The sequence below is a fragment of the Porites lutea genome, chromosome 2, assembly GCF_958299795.1.
Source record: "Porites lutea chromosome 2, jaPorLute2.1, whole genome shotgun sequence".
In the NCBI taxonomy this organism is placed as follows: domain Eukaryota; kingdom Metazoa; phylum Cnidaria; class Anthozoa; order Scleractinia; family Poritidae; genus Porites; species Porites lutea.
This window is the reverse complement of record NC_133202.1, coordinates 53,029,480-53,035,888: the sequence shown is the minus strand read 5'-3', so window position 1 is coordinate 53,035,888 and position 6,409 is coordinate 53,029,480. Positions and strand designations below refer to the sequence as shown.

At 37.1% G+C, this 6,409-nt stretch overlaps 1 long non-coding RNA gene across 1 annotated transcript; it reads left to right on the top strand.

The window, feature by feature from the left end:
* The first annotated feature begins 2,227 nt into the window (after positions 1–2,227).
* LOC140927192 (uncharacterized) lies at positions 2,228–2,842 on the top strand. Its single transcript, XR_012164540.1, has 2 exons — positions 2,228–2,527; positions 2,628–2,842. It is a non-coding gene; the product is annotated as an uncharacterized lncRNA (long non-coding RNA).
* Positions 2,843–6,409: the final 3,567 nt, after the last annotated feature.

Genomic DNA, 6,409 nt, shown 5'->3' with positions numbered 1-6,409 from the left:
TAGGGAGCCACCTTAAAATAACGGTCATTTCAGTTGTGATGCGCGCGGGTTACCTTCGTAATTCAGCAATTTAAAAGTTCTGTACGTTAACGGCTAGTTAGTCACCCTGAAGAAGATCACTGAATGTGATCGAAATATAGGTGGATTGAAAGGAAACTGTTTTCTGTCTTCATTTGTGATTAAGATATATATATATATATATATATATATATCACCCGTTTTCAAAAAGGTTTTCATACAGAGAGATATATAGATAGATATATACTTTTGTTCTCTTGCACGTGCGCCCGTGTGCATTTTTTCACTTGTTATTGTCCAACTTGTGAAAAACTCGGTTCAACCATAAATTTTTTGTTTGTCAGGTTCTTTGTTCCAATTTGTCAATTGAAAAAATAATGGACGAATATTGTCTGCAATTCTCTTGATTTGCATTCTCTTGAAAATTAAAAAATGAGGAATTCGGTCACTTGTAGGTCATATAATTGATGTCGTTACAGGATAAGGGGAAAAACGCAGATGAAATGAAAAAAAAATGTGTTTTCCAAACTGCTGAGAAGGAAGATGTGACCGTGGATGTCCATATTGGATATGTGGGAAGGAGCAACAATATTAAAGCAGTTGATTAAAACGGACTAAGACGTTGACGAGGTTCATAGAAGTAGACTTTATCATAACCATGATGAGCTGGTCATATATCTTAATGTCTCAACTTTTTTCGTGTAAAATCACGGCCTGTAAGGCAACGTCTCATTGAAGAGAGAATACACTCTCGGCCACAAATTCTTTCAAGGTTAGTTTACAGTTTCTCTTAAGCACGCCCCTGGTCAGCGCATTTTTTTAATACACTCCATCAATAAAAATGCTTCGTCACTTGCTACAGATGCCATGGCATTTGGACTACCAATTCGGTGACGCCGTATAACTCGCGGATCGGCGGCTTCGCGGGATGTTTTCCTCATTCCCAAAATCAGCTATATAATTCGCCATTGCATATTTGTATAGTAGGGCGCATGTATTTTTCTAAAAAAAAACTCAAACGACAACGTCAAATTGGAACAAAAAACCCGACGACGAAAAAATTTATCGTTGAACCGAGTTTTTCACAAGTTGGACAATAACAAGTGAAAAATGCACACGGGTGCCAGGCAAGAGAACAAAAGTATATATATCTATCTATATATCTCTCTGTATGAAAACCTTTTTGAAAACGGGTGTATATATATGTATATATACACCCTTTTTCAAAAAGGTTTTCATATAGAGAGATATATAGATAGATATATACTTTTGTTTTCTTGCACGTGCGCCCGTGTGCATTTACACTTGTTATTGTCCAACTTGTGAAAAAACTTGGTTAAACGATAAATTTTCTTTTCGTCAGGTTCTTTGTTCCAATTTGTCAATTAAAAAAAAATAATGCACCAACATTGTCTACAATTCTCTTGATTTGCATTCTTTTGAAAATTGAAGAATGCGGAATTCGGTCAGTTGTAGGTCATATCATTGTTGTAGTCACAGGATAAGGAGAAAATCATCAAAGATTTTCATTTTCACAACAATGCAGATGAAATGAAAAAAAAAAAGTGTTTTCGAAACCGCTGATTTTTTTTTTTCTGAGAAGGAAGATGCGAGGGTGGATGTCGATACTGGATACGTGGCAAGGAGAAAAATATCATAGCAGTTGATTAAAACGGACCAAGACGTTGACTAGGTTCATAGAAGTAGATTTTATCATAACCATGATGAGCGGGTCATACACATTAATGTCTCACCTTTTTTCGTGTAAAATCACGGCCTGTAAGGCAACGTCTCACTGAAGACATAATAAACTCTCGGCCAGAAATGTTTTCAAGTTAGTTTGACAGTTTCTCTTAAGCATGCATCTGGACAGCGCATTTTTTAATACACCCCGTCAATGAAAATGCTTCGTCACTTGCTTCAGATGCCATAACATTTGGCCTATCAATTCGGTGACACCATAACTCGGCTGCTTCTTCGCGGGCTGTTTTCCTCATTCCCAAAATCAGTCAAATAATTCGCCATTGCAAATTTGTATTGCAGGGCCGATGCTCTTTTATAAAAAAACTCAAACGACATGTTCTTTTCAAATTGGAACAAAGAACCAGACGAAGAAAAAATTTATCGTTGAACCAGCCTCCTCCTCAGGCGCTTCGTTTTTCGCGTGGCAGAGGCGAGCGCGAAAGGAGTGACTGGCGATGAACCGCAAGGGACCATGGGAAGGGTACAGACGGCAGGCGAAGCGCCTGCCAGATCTTGTATCGTTTTCTTGGCAAAAAAGTCGTTTTCTTGGCACGGCCCAATTTTTGGTCTTTTTAAGTCTTGGAAGCGATCAATTTTAGTGGCATATTGTTGTAAACATTGTAAACTTTGAGTAGACAGGTGAATCGCTCAAAATTTCCAAAACCTGAGGTAGAAATAATCGACAGGCTGCAAAGGAGTCGGATTCTGCTAGATTCTTACGAATCGAAGACCTCTAACAAAATATTTGATGACTTGACGGTATCGGGTAAGTCTTATATTTTAGTATTTAATTTGCCGTTTATTGCAGAATCCGGATTAGTAAAGTACAGCGCCGGCGACTATGTCTCTATTTTTCGCTCTTTTAGGCCAAATCCACCGAACAACGAGCAAGTAACCTTGTGAATTGAAAGAAGTGCAAGGCCTAGCTAAATTGTGCAAGGTCAGGAGTTGATTATCAAGACCACATTATGTCCTTACACCAAGATTTAAGTCTGCGACGTTACTAACTATGAAACCAGGGACAGATGGATATATTTCAGTTGATGCTTTTGACAAAATAAATAAAAATGCATAACTTGAATTGTTGAAGCTTACAATTACCTAACTCTCGGTATAAGATCCCTAGATTCTCGAGGGATAAGTAATGAACTTTATTTTCGGATCAGGGAAGGGGTTGAAGAGAAGGAAGGTGCCAGCATTGATCAATCAATTATTTTGGACTACCTCTGTCAATCTTGATGAGGGAAACGAAAATCTTCAGCTATAAACGCAGTCTTTTCTAGCTTAATTTTTTTTAGTATTTTTAATTATTATATAAACACCAATGAAGCACCAGGTGAGCTTTCGCGCGAAAACTTGGTATCTTCACATGTGAAAATAACATGTTATCTTACATAATAAATCGTGCCTTTCACACCAAAAAACTATTAAAGCGAAATGGTTTGGTATTTCATTGGTGTTTATATAATAAATAGAACATTACATGGCTGCTTGGAAATATGAAATTTCTCTTCTCGTGTTGAAAAAATATTTCACTCGTTCGCTTTGCCCGCTCATGAAATATTTTTCAACACTTTTGTATCTCTGCGCAGCCGTGTAATATCCTCTGTATATTGTACAATAATTAATGCTAAAATATATTTATCGATTTCATCTTTTGTAAGAGATTTTGTTATTGCTATCATTAGTTTTAACTTTATTTCATTTTATTTATGGGTGTAAATATTCATATTCCTTGCAATTCGATTCGATTTCAATTATTGCCTTTCAATTTTGATTCGATTACGTAATTGTTTCTTAATTCTTATAACATAACGCGCAGTGTAAACAGCATGCAATCCTAAATCCTCAATATAACAATAGTAACAGAGACAGGAAGATTCACAGTCGCTTGGTTCGTCGCCATGTTTGAGAACCTGATAAAGAGTGTGTTGCACATGGTTAATTGCCCTATTTGGAAATTCTCAAGGGGAGGTTGAAGGACAGCATTTTTACCAGGCAACTCAAAATGGCGCACAAACTGCTATCGTCTTTGCTCGCCAATCAAAAACACTCATTAAAGAGTTCTGGATTCTTATTTTAGACTATAATAACTCACTGAGGGCACCCTGGAAAAGGTGTGCAAAAATTGAACCAAAATCGAAATGCGGAAGCAAAGAATCCTGAATTGAACCAAAATTAAATCACGATTAATCGAGAATTTGATTAATTGTTACACTACTAATTTTATTTAGCTAGATGTCTGGCATGATGGCACCCCTATTGCAAGACTAAAAATGTTTGAATAAAGGTTGAATAAAGTATATAGTTCAGTTAAAACACTATGAATCAATGACCACACTACTACATCTCATTCAAACTCCAGGTTTGTAGTCTCAATGTAACTTTATTTATTGGGACCCACAAATGTAAAAGAAGGGGAAAGGTCTTAACCCTTTTTTAACAGAAGTCAGTTCAATGACAACATGCCCATTCAATAATCTCAGTAGCCCATGCAAAGCAATTTTTTTCTGAGGGGAAGGGGCAACTGTGCACATGCTTTTATCACAGTACTTATTAGTTCAAAAAACACACATCAACCAATTTCCATTTGTCCAAAATCAAGGAATTATAGGAGCAAAGTATTTTATTACTTTGGGCAAGACAGCTAGATCGAGTTTAAGTTGGATTAGGGGTGCAAGTGCAGGTTTTCTCTTTTGCTGATCATAGTTCAATGACCTGACCACATCTCAGTTCAGTAATCTTGGTAGAAGTTCATAAAACATACATCAGTTCAATGTCCAGTGACACTAATTTAACGAATAGGAGCAATATTTTCTATTTCTCTGGGTGAGGTCGAAGCAATGGAAAGGGGTGAGGGTTTTGCATGGCTGAGCTTCTGGTCCATACACTGAAAACAGCTGGCATTTTTCATTGCTTGACACTGTTAATAGACCTGACATTAGCCTACTAATAGTGTAGTGTAGTGTTTTTCACCGCATATTCTTCCAGTTTGTCCAGTGGCCTGTTTTTACTGTTCTTTCCATTCAATGCTTGTATCTTGATTATAATTTTGTAGTTAAAATTTCTAGGAAGGGGGTTGGGGGTTAGTAGTTATGCAGAACCACTAATACTTATCTTAACGTTTTTTGCATTTCAAGGTAATTCTGTGCCCATTGATAATTATTAGATGATCTTGTATTCCTCTGCAACTCCAAAGCAGCAGGTCAAAAACTACCCCTTCAGAAGACTTTTGAGGGGAATTTTATGCTACCACAGGTTTGCCAAGAAAGGAACCATGTATAAGCAATCACAAGAACAACAATGTTGAATCTGGGTAGAATGATCCCAAGAACTTCATAATACTCAGTCTTTCCTATCACCAGTTGGCACTGGGACAATGCAATCATCATTCTCTAAAATGGCATTCACAGCATCTTGTTTGCCATGAAATTTGAAATATTCAAACACAATTATTTTTTTTAAAAAAGTGTCTAGGGCAACGTCTCCTGCCTGGCCAAATGGTAGTTACGATGGTATCTCATCAACTACATCACCCTCTTCAATCAGGGTAACAAAATTGTCTATCAAATTGAAACCAAAGTTACCAATAATTTATTTATTAAGACACAAATGATGTGTTATAAAAGAGCATGGCAAAACCCAATTGGTCTACTGTGTAATATCACAAAAACAAATAAAAAACAATACAGACAATAAGTATTTGCTGCACATTCGACACAGCTTCATCATAAAATGAGGTATATAAATAAAAAGTAAGTAGAATTTATTTACACCGGGCTGTGCATTCAGTGACAAGTCTAGTACCCAGTGAGGAAATCGAACAATAAAAAACTACAAGTAAAAAAACCCTAAACCTAGTTTTGTGGCTGTTTTCCTGTACATAAGCTTACATTGTCGAGGAAATGATACACAATGCGAAATCCTGAGACAAAAATTTAACAGATTTAAAAAATATTTTATCATCTATTTAATAACATAACTTAGAGGTCTTGAGACTAGACTGGTTTGTTGCCTTTTCGAGTACTCAAGATACAGCGTGCAGCGAATAGTATTTTAAAGCTTTACAAAATATTTGGCTTCATTTGGCTGTTGCAACAATTCTCAGCTCGCCATTTTTCACTTCGACAGAAGAGATCGTTTCATCACTCGGGACCCTAACAGAAACGACTACTAAATTACTAACTTACTAATTTTCCTGACCGGCTGTTACCTTGGCGTGCGCCAGTTTCATTAAATTAAAGGCAGTACCGTCCCGTCCGCGGCTAGTAGTTTTTCGATTTAAAGTTCGGTAGTAAACATTATGATGCTTGAGTCCAATGTGTGGGGTGAAAACAGCTTCCTCTTCATACACACGTCGTGAATAGGCAATGATTTGCTCAAAATTCGCAAAATGAACAGCGCTGAACTTATTTTAAAAACTGCATATTCGTCCGCCATTGCTCTTGCCGCCATCTTGAAAACAAGATCTGCCAGGCGTCTCGCCCATTGTCTCCTTCCCGCCTTCCTTTGCGCGCACATTTTCATCAAAAGAGAGACGTCTGGGTACGAGGCAGTCGTTGAACCGAGGTTTTTCACAAGTTGGACAATAGCAAATGAAAAATGCACACGGGCGCACGTGCAAGAAAACAAAAGTATATATCTATCT